Source organism: Centroberyx affinis, unplaced genomic scaffold, assembly GCF_046629955.1.
Source record: "Centroberyx affinis isolate AG114_WGS23_722 - 3 ecotype Tasmania unplaced genomic scaffold, CSIRO-AGI_Caff_v1 ptg006219l_1, whole genome shotgun sequence".
In the NCBI taxonomy this organism is placed as follows: Eukaryota; Metazoa; Chordata; class Actinopteri; order Beryciformes; family Berycidae; genus Centroberyx; species Centroberyx affinis.
Genome location: NW_027283157.1, coordinates 32501 through 45087, shown reverse-complemented (window position 1 = coordinate 45087; position 12587 = coordinate 32501).

The following is a 12587-nucleotide window of genomic DNA, read 5'->3' as shown; positions in this document are numbered from 1 at the left end:
GTTTATTTTTGGTCCAAAATACCGTGCTAAGAAAAAGACTGTACACACATTGGTGAACTTTTTATCAGGTGCTGCCAAGTCGGCCATCCGGCTGACACGGAAGAACCAGGCTCAGAGTGCCGGCTGTGTGGATCCGGTGCTGGTTTTGAAGGGACTGCTGAAGGCCAGACTGAGAGTGGAATACCCATACTATCAGATGATGGACAACATGCTGGCCTTCAGCCACATGTGGGCTGTTGGGGGTTTTATGCTCTGTGGGCGGAGACAGACAGCTGATTGTAAATTTCTGAGACACGTTTCTGTGTTTGGTGGTTTGTTGAATTTTAGGAATGTTTTGTTTTTTTCGCCCTGAAGTGATGATGTGACGGTGATCTGGTTTGTCCCTGAAATGGTTCAATATAGGGACCTTGAAAACCAAAACCTCCTCTCTCCTCTTCTCTCCTCCTCTCTTCTCTCCTCTCCTCCTCTCTTCTCTCCTCTCCTCTCCTCTTCTCTCCTCTCCTCCTCTCTTCTCTCCTCCTCTCCTTTCCTCTCTTCTCTCCTCCTCTCTTCTCTCCTCTCCTCTCCTCTCCTCTTCTCTCCTCCTCTCTTCTCTCCTCCTCTCCTTTCCTCTCTTCTCTCCTCCTCTCCTCCTCTCTTCTCTCCTCATCTCCTCCTCTCCTCCCCTCCTCTCTTCTCTCCTCTCCTCTATTATTACCAGTTATATTAAAGGTGTCAAATCATTTTGACAGGAAAATGTTTTTCTGAATCCCACAAGCAACACTGAGTGTTTCACCAGCAAATTACCTGTCAGTGTGTGTATGTGTGTGTGTGTGTGTGTGTGTGTGTGTGTGTGTGTGTGTGTGTGTGTGTGTGTGTGTGTGTGTGTGTGTGTGTGTGTGATTGTGGTAATTGTTGGTTAAATTCCTCCAGATGTCTGGATGGATGGAGATGCTTCTCCTCCAGGAGAGAAAATAGGCTTTTAGCTTCCTCATTCACACACACACACACACACACACACACACACACACACACACACACACACACACACACACACACACACACACACACAAACACACACATCCATCAGAAACACAAAAGCATACATTAACAAAACATTTTTTTGTTTGTTTTTTGTTTGTTTTTTTGCACAATTTAAAAAATACACAAATGACAAAGATAAAAAATAATACAGAGCAGGGAGGCAGAAAACCCAGAGGGTCTATCTGCAGCCTGCAGCTAGAACATGTTCACATCTCACAATGTAGAAAATATAGAAAAATAACAGAGATAATGTGACGACATAAAGGAGATGCAAACTAATAAATCAGCTGTGTGCCTCGGGCACATGGCTCCATCAATGATGCTTCTCCTCTCCAGTGTCAGCAGGGTCTAACTACACCGTCACAGTATCAGCAGGGTCTAACTACACCATCACAGTGTCAGCAGGGTCTAACTACACGGTCACAGTGTCAGCAGGGTCTAACTACACAGTCACAGTGTCAGCAGTGTCTAACTACACCCTCACAGTCAGCAGGGTCTAACTACAGAGTCACAGTGTCAGCAGGGTCTAACTACACCCTCACAGTCAGCAGGGTCTAACTACAGAGTCACAGTGTCAGCAGGGTCTAACTACACCCTCACTGTGTCAGCAGGGTCTAACTACACCCTCACAGTCAGCAGGGTCTAACTACACAGTCACAGTGTCAGCAGTGTCTAACTACACCCTCACTGTGTCAGCAGGGTCTAACTACACAGTCACAGTGTCAAATTAATTTCAGACCCAGTGAATGACGATGAACAGCCGGAGATATCTTAAGATAAAAAAAATTGATAAATAAATGCAATTTCAAAAAATTATCTCAGTTTTTCCACATTCCATAAAACAGCTGCTGGACAGATAAATCTTATACACACTGATGGACAGATAGATCTTATACACTCTGATGGACAGATAGATCTTATACACACTGATGGACACTGATGGACAGATAGATCTTATACACACTGATGGACAGATAGATCTTATACACTCTGATGGACAGATAGATCTTATACACACTGATGGACAGATAGATCTTATACACTCTGATGGACAGATAGATCTTATACACACTGATGGACAGATAGATCTTATACACTCTGATGGACAGATAGATCTTATACACACTGATGGACACTGATGGACAGATAGATCTTATACACTCTGATGGACAGATAGATCTTATACACTCTGATGGACAGATAGATCTTATACACACTGATGGACACTGATGGACATATAGATCTTATACACACTGATGGACACTGATGGACAGATAGATCTTATACACTCTGATGGACAGATAGATCTTATACACTCTGATGGACAGATAGATCTTATACACACTGATGGACATATAGATCTTATACACACTGATGGACACTGATGGACATATAGATCTTATACACACTGATGGACACTGATGGACAGATGGATCTTATACACTCTGATGGACAGATAGATCTTATACACACTGATGGACACTGCTCAGTAACATGAGGCTTTCCTCAGCTAACACATAAACAAATGATCAAGTCTACTGTGTGTGACTGTGCAATTCTTCTCTGTATTCAAGGGCAATGAGAACAGTTTACCTTAGTAACCATAGTTACCATTTAGTGATGAATGCAGAAAACACGAAGCAGGCTGTATTTAACCCTAACCCTCTTAGCATCAGTACCAGTTTGTCATCTAAGTGTTTGTGTGTGAACCTGGAACACAGTTTGGATTTATTGATGCTCATTACAGAAAAAGCTTGTTCACAAAGGTCAGCTGTCCCACATCTACAAAACTTTTGTCAGTTTGGGATTCCTGGTAAGAAATACTGATAAAATGTGTCCAAGCCCACCGAGGCAAATGTGTCCTTCAAATCTGAATCACATCGCAAGTCAATTATCTCAAGTTGGATTTCCACGGGCGAATCAGAAGCCTCGACTGTGAATGGCGAGCGAACAACTGATTTCTGTCTCAGATTCACCAAACAGCTGAAGCTGCTGCTGAAAGTCTCGCAGCAGTCTGGGATCTTTCTTCAGACCGAATCCTGGAGCCATCGAGTCCAGTCTGGGATCTTTCTTCAGACCGAATCCTGGAGCCATCGAGTCCAGTCTGGGATCTTTCTTCAGACCGAATCCTGGAGCCATGGAGTCCAGTCTGGGATCTTTCTTCAGACCGAATCCTGGAGCCATGGAGTCCAGTCTGGGATCTTTCTTCAGACCGAATCCTGGAGCCATCGAGTCCAGTCTGGGACCTTTCTTCAGACCGAATCCTGGAGCCATCGAGTCCAGTCTGGGATCTTTCTTCAGACCGAATCCTGGAGCCATGGAGTCCAGCGGCGAACGTTCCTCAGACGGGAAATGAGCAGCGACATCATGAAGCTGAGAGACGAGTTCTGTCTCCTCCAGAACTGCAAGGTCCTGCATCCATTCTATATCCTGCATTCCATCCTGTAATTCGGCCGCCGGTTTTCCCTTTTAATCCATGAATTGTCCGATTTCTTCTTATTAATCGAAGAAACCCATGGGCCGAGGGTGAAGTCTGATTCAGACCTCCGGCTCAGATTAAATCAACAGGTCAAAGGCTCCCATGATGGGATCCGATCTTAACGACTTGCAACAGAACGCTTCCTGGTGCAAAATAAAATGAAAAGTCCAAAGATCCTCCAGCTGCAGCCTGCACTTTCTCTCTCACTTTCTCGCTTCCCATTTATCTCAGTGAAGAAATATGAACTGCTCCATTTGTCTTGGAAAACCCGACACTGTGTCCACTTTTCTCCTTTTTGACAAAGACATGTTTCATTTTCCAGCGGCGGTCCTCATGAACAAGCCGCCTGACAGCGTTGTGTCCCGTAGCTGATGATGATGTCACAGCCTGCAGAAGGCAGGTGGGAGCGAATCCAGGACCTGCTGCTCTTTTTAGGACGGCGCATTTTATTGAAAAATTGGAATGAAGGAATTCTCAGTGCAATTTTCACACTTTGCAAAGTCATCCTGCGGGCCGGTTCCGGCCGGCGGGCCGTATGTTTGACACCCCTGGTCCACTTAAACCATCACAGTGTCAGGAGGGTCTAGTTACTCTCTCTTTCTCTCTCTCCCTCTCTCTCCCTCTTTCTCTCTCTCTCTCTCTCTCTCTCTCTCTCTCTCTCTCTCTCTCTCTCTCTCTCTCTCTCTCTTCATTAAGTCAAGACAATTCAAGTCGACATGCTTTACTGGCATTTCATAGGAACAATATTTACAACGTCTGAGAACAATGAACTAAAAAAGATACAACTGATCTAACAACAGAGTAAACAGTGAGACAGACTAAATGAGATATAATCAATTCTCTCTCTCTCTTTCTCTCGCTCTCTCTCCCTCTTTCTCTCGCTCTCTCTCTCTCTATTTCTCTTTCTGTCTCTCTCTCTCTCTCTCTCTCTCTCTTTGTTTCATATTAATCAGGTTTCATTTCTGATGTAGATGAAAAGATCAAATATTGAATTTTCTGTTTTCTCACTGATGCGTGTTAAGTTTGATTGTTTTTATGCTAATATCAAATATGTTGACAAAGCAGAATGTGTATTTGTGTTAGTGACTGTGTCTTTATGTGTGTGTGTGTGTGTGTGTGTGTGTGTATGTGTGACAGAGAGAGAGAGAGAGAGAGAGTTTTAATTGACAGCTCTGAGGTCCAGGGCCTCATTAGTTTCTATTCTAAACAGACCATAATACTCTCTGTCTGTCTGATACAGCACCATACAAATGAACCATAGAAACCATCAGACTGTCCCATCATGAATCTACAGCACCATCAGACAGGCAGCAACATTCAGCAGCTTCCTGGGTGGGAGAGTCACTGGGAGCTGGGAGGCAAGTTAAAGGATCAGGCTGGTGTTTTTTAATGCATTGCTTATCGTCAACAAATCCTATGAAAATAACAAAATCACAAAATCAGCAATGATTTTGTTTTGCCAACAAGTCTGGTCCATGTATCTGCTGCCCAGTGCTCCTCATGTCCCAGCAGCCATAGAACTGCACTGTATTAAAAAACGATTAAAAACCCGTCACAGAGCCATGCTGCTGCTCTGCAGCATATTTCATCATCACCATGCATGTTGTGGTAGTTGAGCTGTGTTTTTATACAGTACAATGCTGCTGTATAAACAATGTACAAACTTACTGTCTGTCTATATAACTATATAGACAGACGGTAACTATAACTGTCTCTATATGATCTAACTCTGTCTATATATGGACTGTCTATATATGGGCTAACTGTCTATATTGTCACGTCTGGGGAAAACTCAGGGACTGGACCCAAATGCAATGGCCGGCAGAGAGAGAACTGGGTAGAAGCAAGAGCTTTAATAGCTGAACATAGGCAGAAGAACAAAAACAAAGCAGGTGATCCAAAAAGGCAAAAACTAAAACAGGCTGACAGGCAAAAGGCAAAACTAAAACAGGCCAACAGGCAAAGGAAACTAAGACTCCAAACCTGGCAGAAGGTCTAAGCAGACTAACAACACTGGTGACAAGGCAGGTAACAGAGCTGGTGACTAAGCGGGAAACACAGGGAAACACGGGGAACACAACAAACGAACTGGCAAAGAACAGAGATACACAGCCCATATAAACACACTGAGGCAAATTACAAACGGGGAACAGCTGGCTGGATAGGGAAGAGTCCGGGAGCTGATTGGCAGATGACAGGCAGGAGAAGGCAGAACAAGGACACAAGGCTAACGGGCTGATGACAGACAGGTGTGGTGGTGCAGGAGGAGGGAAAGGTGATGAGGGGAAGTCCGAGGACATCTAGTGGATGTCTACAGGATGGCAGGACTGGGGAGAGAATGGAGTGGTTGACCAGGAGACTGAGGAGCAGATCGTGACATATATATGAACTAACTCTGTCTATATATGAACTAACTCTGTCTATATATGTATTAACTCTGTCTATGTATGGGCTAATGAGTATTCTTCTGGCGAATGTCCAGTCACTGGACAATAAGCTGGATGAACTTTGAAGCAGGTTGGCTTTTCAACGGGACATTAAGAACTGTAACACTGTGGTTTTCACTTAGACTTGGTTGGACCCCTTGATCCCCAACGCTGCCACTGTCCCGGAGGGGCGCAGCATTTACAGACAGGACCAGACACGAGAATCAGGGAAAAGCAGGGGAGGAGGCGTCTGCTTCATGATGAACAACTTGTGTGTTGTGATGTGGAGATTATCTCAGAAGGATGTTCTCCAAACTTGGAATACCTTATGGTCAGATGTCGTCCCTACTACCTCCCACAAGAGGTCACTGCGGTTGTTCTCACTGCTGTTTACGTTCCACCGCATGCTGACACTACACATGCACAGGAAGAGCTGTATAGGATTGTAAACAGGCAAGAAAGTACCTATCCGGATGCTGCTTTTATCATCACTAGCGATTTTAATAGTACAAATCTGAGAAAGGTACTGCATGGATACAGTCAACAGCACGGACAGCAGGATCCTCTGTAACTTCTACAGATGCTTCATCCAGAGGATCCTGACTGGCTGCATCACCGCCTGGTTTGGCAGCTGCACTGTCTGGAGCGTAAGACTCTACAGCACAGCACATCACATCACCAGGACTGAGCTTCCAGCCTGCAGGACCTCTACACCTCTACACACCCGGAGGTGCAGGAAGAAGGACCTCTACACCCGGAGGTGCAGGAAGAAGGACCTCTACACCCGGAGGTGCAGGAAGAAGGACCTCACATACATGTGTTATTTGTTTACAGTCACCATGGCAATGGCGACGGCTCACTACTACTACAGCTGATGTCACCGTTAGCCGCAATTAGATCGCAAATCAAAACAAACCCACAACCCGGCTCCCCTTCAAGGTAAAAGCATTTGACAACATAACATACACATTCCCAAACAAAGAACACATGTATGTGAGTTAACACAACCTAACGTATGTAACTGCAAATATCGTTTAAAGGGTTAATATGACCGTTATAGTATTCGTTCGCGAACTAATGTTAGTTATCAAAGTCGGTTACAAACACAAAACACACAGCGGACAACCAAGAACATAAACAATAGCTCGGCTAGCTCACACACATTACAGTGAACGAATTTAAGCACTCGGTTTCTCTGATGGAGCAGCACACAGTGGATTTGTGCTTGAAATCTTGGTTGATCTTGGTGCAAAGTTTTTGCACTTTGGCCTAATTGTATATTCAGATGTGGGTGTTCCAAGGCTGAGAAGCAAAATAAAGGGAGGGATTTATGGAAATTTGCAGCAGATGTGATTTATCCAGAGCTGGTGGCTCTCTCTCTAGGAGGTGTTGATGTCCTGAACTATACAGCCTAAAAAATCAAAGAAAAACATCAGCTCTAAGGAAGAATATTAAGGCCGTGAATCACAGTTCAGGTTTTAAAAAGTTTTAAAAGGAGGATGGATGCTTTAGATTACATGATGCTTTAGATGGAGAGGCAGACAGAAAGATTCACTCACATGCAGGAATCCAAACCAGCTGAACCATCTAAACCAGTTACAGTTTCTGAAAAAAATAAATGTAATGTAATGTAAATGAGTGTAAGGAGTTATAACGGAGTTATAAATAAAGCGTAGGAACATCTGAACCTGCCACTGCTTTCAGTGAGAATGGGTGATCTATAACATGTCTTTCTATCTGAAACGTGTTGCTTTGTCACCATCTACAAAATCCTTTACTGTAACTCATAATAAAGAGTGCATGTTCTCACTGCATCAGCCACACTGAGCTATGAAATCCTCTAGGTGGCAGTGTCTCCACAGTATAAACCCAACTGGCAATGAAATAAACAACAAACCACATTCCAAGCAGAAAGAAATATTGTTTGAACAATAAATAAACACTTAAAAAAAGGAGGCCTGTGTATTACATCTCTGCAGTATTACAGTTTTACAGTAAGTATTAGTATTGTGTGTTAATAGTAGTAGTAGCAGTAGTAGTAGTAGTATCAGTACTACACACATACTGCACTTATAAACACAACACTACTTCACTCCTGTCACTGAGATCTTCAGCTTCAGCTACTGAGACTCACTTGATTTTAAGAAGTGACATTATCATCGAGAACAACTGCAGCTGAAGGGTCGACCATGACAGTAAAGCTGAATAAAACTTTCATAGTTTAGCAATACATTGAATTTATTACAAAAGTACAAAAAAACTGTTCTTCCTGCAAGAATCTAAATTAGAAGTTGAACAAAGCTCCCCGGTGTAATTTGAAGCAGTTTGTTGTTCTGAATTCAACTTGGTTCTTCTATTGGTGATAAAATCCTAAGGCAATCAAGCAGGGTTAGTGTTTTTGACTGGATATTAAAACCTTTCATTGATGTCTCTGACAACTACCACAATACCCATAAGCCTAGCTAGCTCCGACCAATCATACGGTCAGAAGAGATCTGCCAAACACAGCTGGTCTGAGGCCAGTTTGAAGGAAAACAGATACAGACTGCTGCTGTTGATCTGGGAGGAACCAGCAGATACATGTGTATATGATGTAGTATGGTATACATATGATATAGTGTAGTATGGTGTGTATATGATGTATATCTATGTATATATATACATAGATATCTATGTATATATGTATATATATACATAGATATATATACACAGTACTGTATATATACAGTACTGTGCAAAAGTCTCAGGCACATGTAAAAAAAAAATAATTATAAAGCGAAGATGCTTTCAAAAATAACGAAATGAAAAGTTTCTAAATATCCAAAAATTTACTAGAAAGAGCAGTCTACTGACACACTAACGCAGAAAACAAATATATCTAAGACAAAATTTATATAAAAAATCTATGGTGCCTAAGACTTTTGCACAGTACTGTGTATATAACTTGCATATGTTGGGCAATTTGCATAATTAGCATAATTAGCATAATCACCTATATGGACAATATTTCAGCAACTGCTTGGCCGATTTGGACAATATTGGAGTGGTTTTGGGGGTTATTGAGGATGCTGAATCCGATTTTGATGAAATCGGAGTCGGTTTTGAGGTTATTTATATGCTTAATACATTGGACCTGCATTTCAGAATCAAGAGAGCTCAATGTCATTGGTGTGAATGTTGGGACATAATATTTTTTCAAATTTCTTCAGTTCTGCTCGTGTTTTTTTGCTGTGCAACATTGTGTCATTGACCTGTGTCATTGACCTGTGTCATTGACCTGTGTCATTGACCTGTGTCATTGCCGCTGTGGTTACTGCTGCGGGCGGAATAACAGCCGGATGGAAAGACGGACGAAACACAGCTTTTTATGTTGAACAAAAACATAAACGCAACACACTTGTTTTTGTTCAATATAAAAAGCTGTGTTTCGTCCGTCTTTCCATCCGGCTGTTATTCCGCCCGCAGCAGTAACCACAGCGGCAATGACACAGGTCAATGACACAGGTCAATGACACAGGTCAATGACACAGGTCAATGACACAGGTCAATGACACAGGTCAATGACACAGGTCAATGACACAATGTTGCACAGCAAAAAAACGCGAGCAGAACTGAAGAAATTTGAAGAAATATTATGTCTCAACATTCACACCAATGACATTGAGCTCTCTTGATTCTGAAATGCAGGTCCAATGTATTAAGCATATAAATAACCTCAAAATCGACTCCTTCATCAATATCAGCCCACCGGAAGTTGAAATATGGCCACTGGTTTAAACGGCCATTTTGAATTTTGAAAGTGTCAGAAATGGATTCAGCATCCTCAATAACCCCCAAAACCACTCCAATATTGTCCAAATCGGCCAAGCAGTTGCTGAAATATTGTCCATATAGGTAATTATGCTAATTAATGTTAATTATGCTAACTATGCAAATTGCCCAACATATGCAAGTTAGCATCTGGCAGTTTCTAAATGCTGGGGACCCATACTGTACATTTCTAACATAAAACTTTGGGGTATCAGGCAAGTAAACTATATATGATGTAGTATGGCATATATATGAGGTAATATGGTGTATATATGATGTAATGTGGTATGATGTATATGGTGTATATATGATGTATATGATGGTATGTAAAGCCCTTTGAGACTTGACTGTGATAAATAAAACTGCTATATAGACTAGATTAGACTAGACTAGACTAGACTAGACTAGACTAGACTAGACAGCCTCCTCCTTAGTTAGCAGGTTGATTTTCTGCGTCTGTCTTCCAGCAGACCAGACGCTCAGTACATGATGGAACTTGAGACATTTCTAGTCTTGTATCTTAGTTAAATTTCAAAGTGAAATGCAATTAGTTTAGCCATTTGTCTGCCTCCTACATTCTAGAGCATCAACATCCTCTAGTCTTCCTTGTGTTTCTGTGTTCCCTGCCTCGCTTGTGTCTCCGCCTCCCAGTCTGTCTCTCTGTGTAAGTCTGTCTGTTAGTGTGTGGCGTGGCTCTCTCTCTCTCTCTGCTCCTGGGCTCCTGCTCCTGGGCTCCTGCACACCTGAATCCCATCACTCGTCACCACCTGTATTTCAACCCCGGCTTGACATCCGCTCATCGCCAGTTTGTTCCACCATACCGGTGGTAGTCCCTCTCTTGGTCGCACCGTATCCTGTTGATTCAAAGTTTATTCTTGTGCTCTTCGAACCCTTTTGCCTGATCTTGTTTTTTCCTGTGTCCAGGATTCCCCTGTGTCTCTCCACCCGCCCACGTCACTCCAGCTAGCCTGCCGGCTCACCTGCTTGTCTGCTCGCCTGCCAGCTCTTCTGCCTCTCCCAGCCAGCCTGTCGGCTCGTCTGCAAGCCTGCCTGCCCGTTCTGCTCGTCCGTCCATCAGCCAGCGCGGCCCGGTCCGACTACATCACTCCACCCGAACCATCAATAAACCTTTTTCCTTTTTCCATTCACCAACTGTCCGTGTCTGCATTTGGGTCCACGAAAACCTCCCTAACACATCCAAGATCACGTGGCTTACATGGGCCATTACAAATATGACATCATCAGATCATATGTTCTGTCATATAGGCCTATCTGTCATATATACAATATCCTGTGTGTCATATTCTATATCATATACAACAGTCCATCTGTCATTCTATATCATACAGTATCCTGTATCTGTCATATATACACAATAATCCATACCTGTCATTATATATATCATATACAGTATCCTATATATGTGTGTGTGGTATTGACAGAAACATGGTGAACAGAAAACTCACTACACTCGTATTTCTCTTCAGATTTTATTGAAGATGTCATGCAGCTCTCATCACAATAAGAAGAAGATTTACATTCACTACAGGAACAAGAAGGGATGCACCGCCGCCACTGGGAGTCTGTATGTGTATATGTATATATACTGCATATATATACTGCATATATATACTGCATATATATACATATACATATATACATACTGTACATGCACCGCCACCACAGTGAGTCTGCACTTAGCACTGTGTATATACTGTGTATATATATGTATATATATATATATATACATATATATATACTGTATATACACAGTAACCCATCTTCACATATTCACTTATTACTGTATGTATATGTGTGTGTGTATATATATATATATATGTGTATATATTTACACATATACATATATATATGAATATGTGTATACATATATATATATGTGTGTGTGTGTGTGTGTGTGTGCACCATAGTGGAAACGGTGCATCTCTCAGAACAGCAGAAAACAACTGACCACTACTGACGGCCACTAACAGACAGGGTTTGGCCAGCGAAGACTACAGCAGCCATGTTGGTTCCAAATCTCTACAGCGGCTTTCATTATGGACGCCATGTTGGTTCCAAATCTCTACAGCGGCTTTCATTATGGACGCCATGTTGGTTCCAAATCTCTACAGCAGCTCTCATTATGGACGCCATGTTGGTTCCAAATCTCTACAGCGGCTTTCATTATGGACGCCATGTTGGTTCCAAATCTCTACAGCAGCTCTCATTATGGACGCCATGTTGGTTCCAAATCTCTACAGCGGCTTTCATTATGGACGCCATGTTGGTTCCAAATCTCTACAGCAGCTCTCATTATGGACGCCATGTTGGTTCCAAATCTCTACAGCGGCTTTCATTATGGACGCCATGTTGGTTCCAAATCTCTACAGCGGCTTTCATTATGGACGCCATGTTGGTTCCAAATCTCTACAGCAGCTCTCATTATGGACGCCATGTTGATTCCAAATCTCTACAGCAGCTCTCATTATGGACGCCATGTTGGTTCCAAATCTCTACAGCAGCTTTCATTATGGACGCCATGTTGGTTCTCTGGCTGTGGGTTTACCAGAGTTCACATCTTTCTCTGGTTCTCAGTCCTGAGCAGCTCCTGCAGCACTCTGGATACTGAAAGTCAAATATTTTCAATTTAATATGGTATTCCAGTAGAAAAGAGTATTATATTTGTCTTACTACATTCACAACTTATGCTCCATAACGTCACCATAGTGACACGGCCAACAGAACTGCCGGTGACTGTGGAGCAAACATGGCTGGCAGTGGGAACTGATGGCCTAACTGTGTCTGTGTTGGGCTCTGGCTACAGTCACTGACACACGGCTACATCAGCT